The sequence below is a fragment of the Panthera tigris genome, chromosome B1, assembly GCF_018350195.1.
Source record: "Panthera tigris isolate Pti1 chromosome B1, P.tigris_Pti1_mat1.1, whole genome shotgun sequence".
NCBI classification, from domain to species: Eukaryota; Metazoa; Chordata; class Mammalia; order Carnivora; family Felidae; genus Panthera; species Panthera tigris.
This window is the reverse complement of record NC_056663.1, coordinates 163,951,544-163,962,887: the sequence shown is the minus strand read 5'-3', so window position 1 is coordinate 163,962,887 and position 11,344 is coordinate 163,951,544. Positions and strand designations below refer to the sequence as shown.

Sequence of the window (11,344 nt, the reverse complement as noted above, 5' to 3'; positions counted from 1 at the left end):
TTAATGTGTGTCTTCCAAGAACTACGAATTCCATGGTGGCAGGCACTGTCTGTGCTTTTCATTACTGTGTGTCTCCTGTCTACCCTCCTTCTATAGTAACTGAAATTACAAGATCCCCACATAAATAATTATGCGATTTAAAATAAAGAAAATGTTTATTTTCTTTATGTTGTGTTTTATCAGCGGAATGGGAGGGATTCTTTTTATCAGGTTATGCTAATTTGAGGTAATCGCATTAAGACTTCCCACAATGTCTGGCATAAATAAGGTCCTCAATTATATAATTATTAAGATTGTTATTATTTTACTGAGAAATAGCTCCTGATGCTCACTATTAATTAGTACTGTCAGTGTCAAGTTTCTAGGTAAATGACATAATTAGATATAGAAAGGCTCAAAGAATTCAGAGTAGGAATGAATCTATTCTGGAAAAGTGAATGGTTGTACCAGAGGATTTTAAGTCTTTTAGGTAAATATGAAAACATTTCATATTTTCTAACTTTGTGCTTTAAATACGTCAGGATTTTTGCAGACTCTACAGTGGAAATATGGTTGCTTATTGCCCTTCCCACAACTGGCTTTGGATTCAGCTTTCTCAGATAAACCAAATCGTCTATATGACACCTAACTTTCTTTTTAAAGTTTTTTTCCTTATTTTATTTTTGAGAGAGAGAGGGAGAGTGTGAGCAGGGGAGGGGCAGAGAGAAAAGGAAACAGAGGATCCGAAGCTGGCTCTGCACTGACAGCAAAGAGCCCGATGTGGGGCTCGAGCCCAGAAACCATGAGACCATGACCTGAGGTGACCTGAGCCGACCTGAGGTGACCAGAGCCGACCTGAGGTGACCCGAGCCGACCTGAGCCAACCTGAGCCCAGTCAGATGCTTAACCATCTGGCTTAAGCCACCCAGGCGCCCCTGGTACCTAACTTTTTTAATTTGGTTGCTTCTCCCACAGGCCCACCACTACCATCAGCAGGACTGAGGAAAGAGAATAGAGGCCTACATACCACATGCCTAAATATCAAGTTAATGAAGTATTAAATAAAATGTGTTTTGTCTTCACCTTGAAAAATATACCTTTGTAACAAAAATCAAATCCATAGGGGCGCCTGGGTAGCTCAGTCGGTTGAGCATCTGACTTCAGCTCAGGTCATGCATGGTCTCATGGTTCATGGGTTCGAGCCCTGCATCGGGTTCTGTGCTGAATGCTTGCTCAGAGCCTGGAGCCTGCTTTAGATTCTGTGTGTCCTTCTCTCTCTGCCCCTCCCCAGCTCGCACTCTGTCTCACTCCCTCAAAAAAATAAATAAATGTAAAAAAATTTTTTTTAATTTGAAAAAAAATCAAATCTATAAAATGATTGTTATAATGTTACTGAAACTTGGCAAAATTTCAAAGACAACTAGATTTTTTTTTTTTTAACGTTTATTTATTTTTTTGGGACAGAGAGAGACAGAGCATGAACGGGGGAGGGTCAGAGAGAGGGAGACACAGAATCTGAAACAGGCTCCAGGCTCTGAGCTGTCAGCACAGAGCCCGATGCAGGGCTCGAACTCATGGACCGCGAGATCATGACCTGAGCCGAAGTCGGCCGCCCAACCGACTGAGCCACCCAGGCGCCCCCAACTAGATTTAATTATTGCACGTGTCTGGGTTGGTCTATTGATGGGCCAGGGATATTCATATCAGTAATAAAATAAAGATACACCTAAATGATAAGTTATTATATATTACACATAATTTATTTTCCTGCCTTTTCAGAAAAATTACTAAGTGCCTTATAACAATCAAGATTTTACATTATTTGTGTTCTATTGACAGTATGGCCAAATGAAATAACACTTTTTTTTTCTTTCTTTCTTACTTTGAGGTATGATGGACAAATCTTACAGGTACACAAGAAAAAGTAAGACATGATTGCAGTGAAAAGTGAAGACAATCTAACCAGAAAGCTTTCAGCTAATGTGGAAGCTGAAGTTCTGAGTGGGACATGCTTCAGGGCTGAAAGGAATGGTAATTAATATTCCTCCCCTTCTTCTTCACTCTCTCCTTCAACAAAATCCACACCCACTTCATAATCCTTCTCAGGGGCAGCCATGTCCTCACAGGTCTCAGAAAACTCTCCTTCCTTCATACTCTCACCCGTATACCACTGAACAAAAGCACGCTTGGCATACATCAGGCCAAACTTGTGGTCCGGACAAGATCAGACCTCAGCAATGGCTGTGATGTTGCTCAGCATGCACACAACTCTCTGTACTTTGGCCAGGTCTCCACCACGTACCACAGGCTGGTAATTAATGCCAACTTGGAAGCCAGTGCTGCACCAGCCCACAAACTGGATGGAATGCTTGGTCTTGATGGTGGCAATGGCAGCATTGACACCTTTGGGAACACATTGCCATGGTACAACAGGCAGAAAGCCATGTAGTTACCATGCCAAAGGGCACATTTCACCTGGTTGGCTGGTTCGAAGCATGCATTGTTGATCTCTGCTACAGAAAACTGTTCATTGTAGGCTTTCTCAGCAGAGATGACAGGAGTATTTGTGGGTAGAGGAAGTGGATGCGAGGATAGGGCACCAGGTTGGTCTGGAATGTTGTCAGATCAACATTCAGGGCTCCATCTAATCTGAGGGAAGCAGTGATGGAAACACACTCTGGCTAATAAGGCAATGAAGTTAGTGTAGGTTGGGTGTTCAATATTGCACTTTCTATGGCAGATGTCATATATGGCCTCATTGTCTACCATGAAGGCACAATCAGAATGCTCCAGGGTAGTATGAGTAGTGAGAATGGAGTTATAGGGCTCAACTACAGCTATGGAAAATTCAGGGGCTGGGTAAATGGAGAAATCCAACTTGAATTTCTTCCCATAATTGACAAACAGATGTTCCATTATCAGGGAGATGAACCCAGAGCCAGTTCCCCCTTCAAAGCTGTGGAAAACCAAGAAGCCTTGAAGACCTGGGCACTGGCCAGCTAATTTACCAATTTGGTCCAAGACAAGGTCAATGTTCTCCTTGTCAGTGGTGTAGTTCCCTTGGGCGTAGCTATAGGCAGCATTATCCTTACCTGTGATGAGCTACTTTGGGTGGAAAACCTGGTGGGAGGTGCCAGTGCAAACTTCATCAATGACTGTGGGTCCCAGGTCTACAAACACTGCCCTGGGCACATGCTTTCCAGCACCTGTCTCACTGCACAAATGTTAAAGGAGTCATCTCCTCCTCCCCACAATGGTCTTGTCACTTAGCATCTGACCATTGAGTTGGATGCTGTGTTCCAGGCAATAGAGCTACCAGCAAGCATTACCAATCTGGACACCAGCCTGACCAATGTCGATGGAAATCTAGTCATGCATAGTGGCTATGGGTTAGCAGGTTCAGGCGACAAGAGCAGATACCAGGTCCCAGTTACAGCCCCCAACAAGCTAAGAGTTGAGGTAAGTAATGCACTCAAGTTAGATAATACTTTTTGAGTCATGGTAGAGTTTAGATCATTTTGTTAATTTCTTATGTGAGCAATCTTTGTACTGTTTGTCAACACAACTCATAATATGATACTTAGATTCAGAAAGAAATAATAAATTTAAATATCATGTTCAAACATTGCATTTGGCTCCTACAAATCACCTATACTATAGATCTTAGTTTTTGCTCATGAAAAAGTTGCTTGACTCCAAACTGGACAAAAGATGTGAGACAACTATCTTCAAAATACTGGGCAACAGGCAGCACAGGAGTGTGATACTTGAGAGAAGTTGTGGGGGGGGGGGGGGGGGAAATGAGTTGAACCCTGCCCAGAGGCAATTTCAGAATTGTGACACGAGAAAAAGGAAATCAGGCACAGCCCAATGCTCTTGTTTAATTGAGGAGTCTGAATTAGGATCTTGGAGACCAAAGTGTCTAGAATATGCAAAACAGAGTACCAGTGAGAAGGAAGTTGTGCAGAGAAAAAGCTCCAGAAATTTGCAAAGGGGTCTTCTCAAGTCTTTGGTAGAATAAAATAAGATGCATCTTTATGTCATTTATAAACAATGTTGTTTGTTTTTTTTTAAGTTTATTTATTTACTTTGAGAAAGAGCACATGCAAGCTGGTGAAGGGACAGGGGGAGAGAGAAAATCTCAAGCAAGCTCTCAAGCAGAATCTCAAGCAGTCACGTTGTCAGTGGGGCTCAATATCACTTAACCCACTGAGCCACCCAGGCACCCTCTAACTTATCTTTATATTTAAAACATTTCTTCGGGCACCTGGGTGGCTCAGTGGGTTAAGTGCCGAAGTCTTGATTTTGGCTGGGGCCATGATCCCAGGGTCATGAGATTGAGCCCCGAGAGGGGTTCCATGCTGACAATGTGGAGCCTGCTTGAGATTCTCTTTCTCCCTCTGCCCCCTCACCCCACCTGCATGCTCTCTCTCTTTCTCTAAATACATACATACATACGTACATACATGCATACATACATACCTCCTCTGAGCTTAGTGTGGAACCTGCTTGAGCTTCTCTCTCTCTCTCTCTCTCTCTCTGCCCCCCGTTCCTCTCTCCCACTCGTACATGTGCGCTCTCTCTCTCTCTCTTAAAAGTTAAAAAAAAATTTTAACAATAAGTTAGAGATAAAGAGGCAGAAAAATATATAACATGTAAATTCTAGTAATAAAACAGATAGTTTAGCTATATTAATATCAGACAAAGTAAATTCAAATCAAAAATATTACTAGAAAAAACTGCTAGAATTGATTCATGAATTCAGCAAAGTTGCAGGACATAAAATTAATGCACAGAAATCGGTTGCATTCTTATACACGAACAGTGAAGCGACAGAAAGAGAAATCAAGGGATCAATCCCATTTACAGTTGCACAAAAAACCATAAAATAACTAGGAATAAATCTAACCAAAGAGGTAAAAATCTATACACTGAAAACTATCAAAAGCTTATGAAAGAAATTGAAGAAGACACAAAAAAATGGAAAAATATTCCATGCTCCTGGATAGGAAGAACAAATATTGTTAGAATGTCGATACTACCCAAAGCAATCTACATATTCAACGCAATCCCTATCAAAACAACACCAGCATTCTTCACAGAGCAAGAACAAGCAATCCTAAAATTTGTATGGAACCAGAAAAGACCCCGAAGAGCCAAAGCAATCTTGAAAAAGAAAACCAAAGCAGGAGGCATCACAATCCTGGACTTCAAGCTATACTACAAAGCTTTGAAGACAGTATGGTATGGGCACAAGAACACACACTCAGATCAATGGAACAGAATAGAGAACCCAGAAATGGACCCACAAACATATGGCCAAATAATCTTTGACACAAAGCAGTTAAGAATATCCAATAGAATAAAGACAGTCTCTTCAACAAGTGGTGCTGGGAAAACTGGACAGTGACATGCAAAAAAATTAACCTGGACCACTTTATTACACCATACACAAAAATAAACTCAAAATGGATGAAAGACCTCAATGCAAGACAGGAAGCCATCAAAATCCTCAATCAGAAAGCAGGCAAAAACCTCTTTGATCTTGGCCACAGCAACTTCTTACTCAACACATCTCTGGAGGCAAGGGAAACAAAAGCAAAAATGAACTACTGGGACCTCATCAAAATTAAAAGCTTCTGCACAGCAAAGGAAACAATCAGCAAAACTAAAAGGCAACTGAAAGAATTGGAGAAGATATTTGCAAATGACATATCAGATGAAGGGTTAGTATCCAAAATCTATAAAGAACTTATCAAACTCAACACCCAAAAAACAAATAATCCAGTGAAGAAATGGACAAAAGATATGAATAGACACTTCTCCAGAGAAGACATCCAGATGGCCAACCGACACATGAAAAAGTGCTCAACATCACTCATCATCAGGGAAATGCAAATCAAAACCACAATGAGATACCACCTTACACCTGTCAGAATGGCTCACATTAACAACTCAGGCAAAAACAGATGTTGGCGAGGATGCAGATAAAGAGGATCTCTTTTGCATTGTTGGTGGGAATGCAAGCTGGTGCAGCCACTCTGGAAAGAGTATGGAGGTTCCCCAAAAAACTAAAAATAGAACTACCCTATGACCCAGCAATTGCACTACTAGGCATTTATCCATGGGATACAGGTGTGCTGTTTCAAAGGGACACATGCACCCGCATGTTTATAGCAGCACTATCGACAATAGCCAAAGTATGGAAAGAGCCCAAATGTCCATCAATGGATGAATGGAGAAAGAAGATGTGGTATATATATATATATATACCAATATATATATTGATATATATATATATACCAATATATATATGTGTATATATATATATATATATCAATATATATATTGGTATATATATATATTGGTATATATAAAATCTCGGCAATCAAAAAGAATGAAATCTTGCCATTTGCAACTACGTGGATGGGACTGGAGGGTATTATGCTAAGTGAAATTAGTCAGTCAGAGAAAGACAAAAATCATATGACTTCACTCATATGAGGACTTTAAGAGACAAAACAGATGAACATAAGGGAAGGGAAACAAAAATAATATAAAAACAGGGAGGGCGACAAAACAGAAGAGACTCATCAATATGGAAAACAAACAGGGTTGCTGGAGGGGTTGTGGGAGGGGGGATGGGCTAAATGGGTAAGGGGCATTAAGGAATCTACTCCTGAAATCATTGTTTCACTATATGCTAATTTGGATGTAAATTTTAAAAAATTAAAAATAAAAATTTAAAAAAGTATTACTAGAAATAAACAAGAACATTTAATAATGATAAAAGTGTCAATTTATTAAGAAAGCATAATAATCCTATATGTGCACCTAATGACAATACTTCAAAAATTCATAAAATAAAAAGTGACATCACTAAATTTATAGCCAAGTTCACAATTACAGGTGGTTTTAACACTTCTTTCTCCGTAATTGATAGAACAAATGTAAAAAGCCATAATAAACTAGATTTTGAGCAACCAATTTAACCTAATTGACATTTATGTAACACTATACCCAACAACTGCAGAATACAAAATCTTTTTTAATTTTACTTGGAACATTTACCAACATAGGCTGTATGCTGAGCCATAAACCAAATCTTAATAAATTTCAGAGGACTGTAAGTATACTGAATATATTCTGTGTCCAAAACAGAATTAAATCAGAAATCAATAATAGAAGGATGTCTGGAAAATCTCCAAATATTTGGAAATCAAGCAACACACTCTTAAATACCCAATGGTCAAAGAAGAAATCACTAGGAAAGTTTTAAAATACTTTGAACTAAAGAGGCACCTGGGTGGTTCAGTTGGTTGAGCCTCTGACTCCTGATTTCAGCTCAGGTCATGATCTCAAGGTTTGTGGGTTTGAGCCACACATTAGGCTTTGAGCTGACGGCCCAGAGCCTGCTTGAGATTCTGTTTCCGTCTCTCTCTGCCTCTTCCCTGCTCTCTCTCTCTCTCTCTCTCAAAAATAAAATAAACATTAAATAAATACATACATACATAATACTTTGAACTAAATGATAAAAACACAACATACCAAAATTTGCTGCATGCAGCTAAACCAGTATTTGGAGGCAAATTAGTTTTAAATGCTTAAATTAGAAGGAATAAAGGTTTAAAATAAACGATCTATGTTTCCACCCTAGAAACTAGGGGAGGAACAGCAGATTAAAGTCAGTGTCGAAGGAAAGAAGTAAAAATAATAAATATATATAATAAACACAATATGAATACATAATAATAATAAAAGCAGAAGCCAATGAATTTTTATTTTTTTTTAATTTTTTTTTTAACGTTTTATTTATTTTTGAGACAGGGAGAGACAGAGCACGAACAGGGGAGGGTCAGAGAGAGGGAGACGCAGAATCTGAAACAGGCTCCAGGCTCTGAGCTGTCAGCACAGAGCCCGACGCGGGGCTCGAACTCACGGACCGTGAGATCATGACCTGAGCCAAAGTCGGCCGCTTAACCAACTGAGCCACCCAGGCGCCCGCCAATGAAATTTTAAAAATCAGTAAAGAAAACCAATAAAAGTAGCAGTTGGTTCTTAGAATGATTAATAAAATTGAAAACTTCCTAGATAGACTAATTGAGAAAAAAAATAAGGGACCACGAATTCTCAGCTGTAGGCTTGGCACAGTGCTAGGCAAGACACAACATTACTGCAGATAGTTGCAAGCCCCCTGCAGGGACACCATTCTTCCGGCCTGTCATGCCTTCCCTGCTCCAGAAACCTCAGATCTCTCCACAGTGTAGCAGCTGAGAGGTTAAAGCTTCACAGGATAGGAACCCTCTCAGCCCCTGCTGCTCACAGAACCTGTGTCCTTGTCCCTGGAAGCCTTGAGGCTCTACTGATGACTCATTATTTTGACCACCACTACTGAGTCTAAGCAACTTAGCACAAAGGTCAGTAACACAGGGGCGCCTGGGTGGCTCAGTCAGTTGAGCGTCCAAATTCTACTCAGGTCATGATCTCCTGGTTTGTTGGTTTGAGCCTCATATCGATCCCCGCATCAGCCCACGCTGACAGCTGGGGGCCTGGAGCCTGCTTCAGATTCTGTGCCTCCCTCTCTGCCCCTCCCCTGCTCACCCTCTGTCTCTGTCTCTGTCTTTCTCTGTCTCTCTCAAAAATAAATAAACATTTAAAAATAGTGGGGTTTTTTTTCCAATTTAAAACAAAAACCAATAACACAGGAGCTGACATTTTAGAGGATCTCATTTTCTTATCTTAAGTTTTGAGTCAGAAAAGGAATTTTCCCAGAGTTGTACAGTGAGCCAGTTGGAGATTTTTTTGATGTTCTTCTTTTGGTTACATAAACACCATGTTTTTTGTTGAGAATAAAAATCCCCAAAGTTAATGTCACTCAGGACAGCCCATGGTGCTGTAACTGCATAAATCCAAAATCATCTGGAAACAGGCAGTGAAGGAAAATATAAAGTTCTGCTAGGCAACAATTAAGCTGAGAAAACAAGGATCTTTAATAAGCTTAAATTTTTTTTTTTCTGAGTGTTTTTCTCCTTATTTTCAGAACTGAAAAGCGAGAAGTACAGCAAAGTGCCTCCTATCTAAAAGAGACCTTAATAAGAAACGAGAGGGGCGCCTGGGTGGTTGAGTTGGCTAGGCATCCAACTCTTGATTTCGACTCAGGTCATAATCTCACAGTTCCGGAGATTGAGCCCGGGGTGGGGCTCTGCACTGACCGCACAGAGCCTGCTTGGGATTCTCTCTTTCCCTATCTCTCTGCCCCTTTCCTGTTCACTCTCTTTCTTAAAATAAATAAATAAATAAACATTTTTTTTTTTTTTAATAAGAAACTGGATTTGATTTTCATAAGAAATCATCTTGGGCACACTTGGGTGGCTCAGTCAGCTGAGGGACCGACTTGATTTCACCTCAGGTCATGATCCCAGGGTCATGGGATCGATACCCATGTCCAGTTTCACGCTGAGCATGGAGCCTACTTAGGATTCTCTCTCTCTCTCTCTCTCTCTCTCTCTCTGTCTCTCTCTCTCTGTCTCCCCCTCTGCCCCTCTCCCTCCCTCACATGATTTCTCTCTCTCTCTCTCTCTCTCTAAAAGAAAAAAAAAAGAAAACTCAATGGTACATTTTTCAGTGTTTTTTTTTTTTTTTTTCAAAAAATATCCAATGAGCAAATGGGTTAAGAGCATAGGTTCTAAAGCCAGACTTCATTAGTTAGCATCTCATCTCTACCACTTATCAGTTACATATCCATAAGCAAGTTATTTAATTTCTATGTGCCTCCCTTTCCTTATCTATAATGTAGGGATTCATAATAGTATCTATGCATTGTGATCATTTAAAAAGCAAATATTTATAAATGCTTAGAATAGTGCTTGTTCACATAAATGCTATATTGGTGCTAGTTAAATAAATAATAATATTCTAGATAACAGTTACTATTATCATCAATAAAGGCAAATTTTTCAGTCTTATGTTCAAACAAAATGTTTAAATTAAAAAAAATTTTTTTAACATTTATTCATTTTTGAGGGCCAGAGCATGAGTGGGGGAGGGGCAGAGAGCGATGGAGACAGAATTCGAAGCAGGCATCAGGCTCTGAGCTGTTAGGTAGTACAGAGCCCAAGGTGGGGCTCAAACTCACAGACCTGGAGATCATGACTTGAGCTGAAGTCAAAAGCTTAACTGACTGAGCCACCCAGGCACCCCCAATACATATAAAACAATACGTTTAAATAGAAATCTAAGCTTTAAGGCTTGTTCTCCAAATTTGGCATAAATGTCCTTCCCTTCCAACTTTCCCCTATTCCCCTCCCTGTGCTATTCCTTCTCCACTAAGCCATCCACATGTGAAAGTGTGGGCCCTGTATTGATAAACTGATTGTTCTTAACTCTTCGTTCATCAGCCTAAGAACAAGAAAAGCAAGATTGAGGCCGCTGCTATAAAAGTCTGAGTCAATAAAAATAATAGTGCTGTTTACACTACCTAGGGCAAAGGCAAGGTGAGCAGACAAAAAGGACTTTTCTTCATTGCTGAAGTCCCCGAGCACAGAGGCACCCCATTTCTGTGGTGAGGGCTCTAGCAGGAATTATATCCATTTAGTGTTGCATAATGACTTGCTACCAAGCCTTCCAGTAACTAGTTGGTTAAGTTACTTAACTTCGCTCTTTGCATCTGATCCCTCATCAGTAAAAACTAGGCATTAATAGATTAGGTTGTGAGATATAATGAGTTAATGTATACACATGCATGGTAAAACAAGATTATCATAAATGTTAGCTATTACTATTTTGTGGGAATAAGTCTTTTCAGTTCGAACATTGCTTCTTCTTTAGCGTTTATTGCAAATAACTACACGACTTAGAAAACGGTGTTGGGGGGACCAGGAGTTTGTAGCCGAGGGACCGCAGGGAGAATTTGATAGCACCACAGGGCAAAATCTACTAGAATCAACTTTAGCATGGTGATTAGAGCAGAATCCCAGTGGCTAGCAACTTCCTTACAAAGCCTCTAACGTCCGAAGCAGGGCCCTCAAGAAGACATTTGTATCGCCTAGGCGGCCAGAAGGGGCCCTCCGCACAGCCTTTTCTCCACTAAATTCCGGGAGAGTTGGCTCGGCGGCCTCCACGCTCCCAGAGACGTCTTTACCCTGTGAGGTGTGTCTGTGCTTCCCGGCTGCGCGGCTCCACCCTCCGACCACAGCGGCAGGTGGCGTTCCCGCCAGCCACAGGGACCAGGATCTGCAAGCTAGGAGCCGGCTCCCAGCCTCATACCTCGGGGGCGTGGCTCGCGAGGAGACTCCAGTCACATCGGCTGAGGCTGCCCGGGGGCGGAGTCAGTGAGCGCCAGTTCCAGACCCTGCAGCTCCGCCCC

The 11,344-nt window shown here is 40.9% G+C and overlaps 1 pseudogene; it reads right to left on the bottom strand.

The window, feature by feature from the left end:
* Positions 1 to 2,014: 2,014 nt before the first annotated feature.
* Positions 2,015 to 3,357, bottom strand: LOC102966893 (annotated as a pseudogene).
* Positions 3,358 to 11,344: the final 7,987 nt, after the last annotated feature.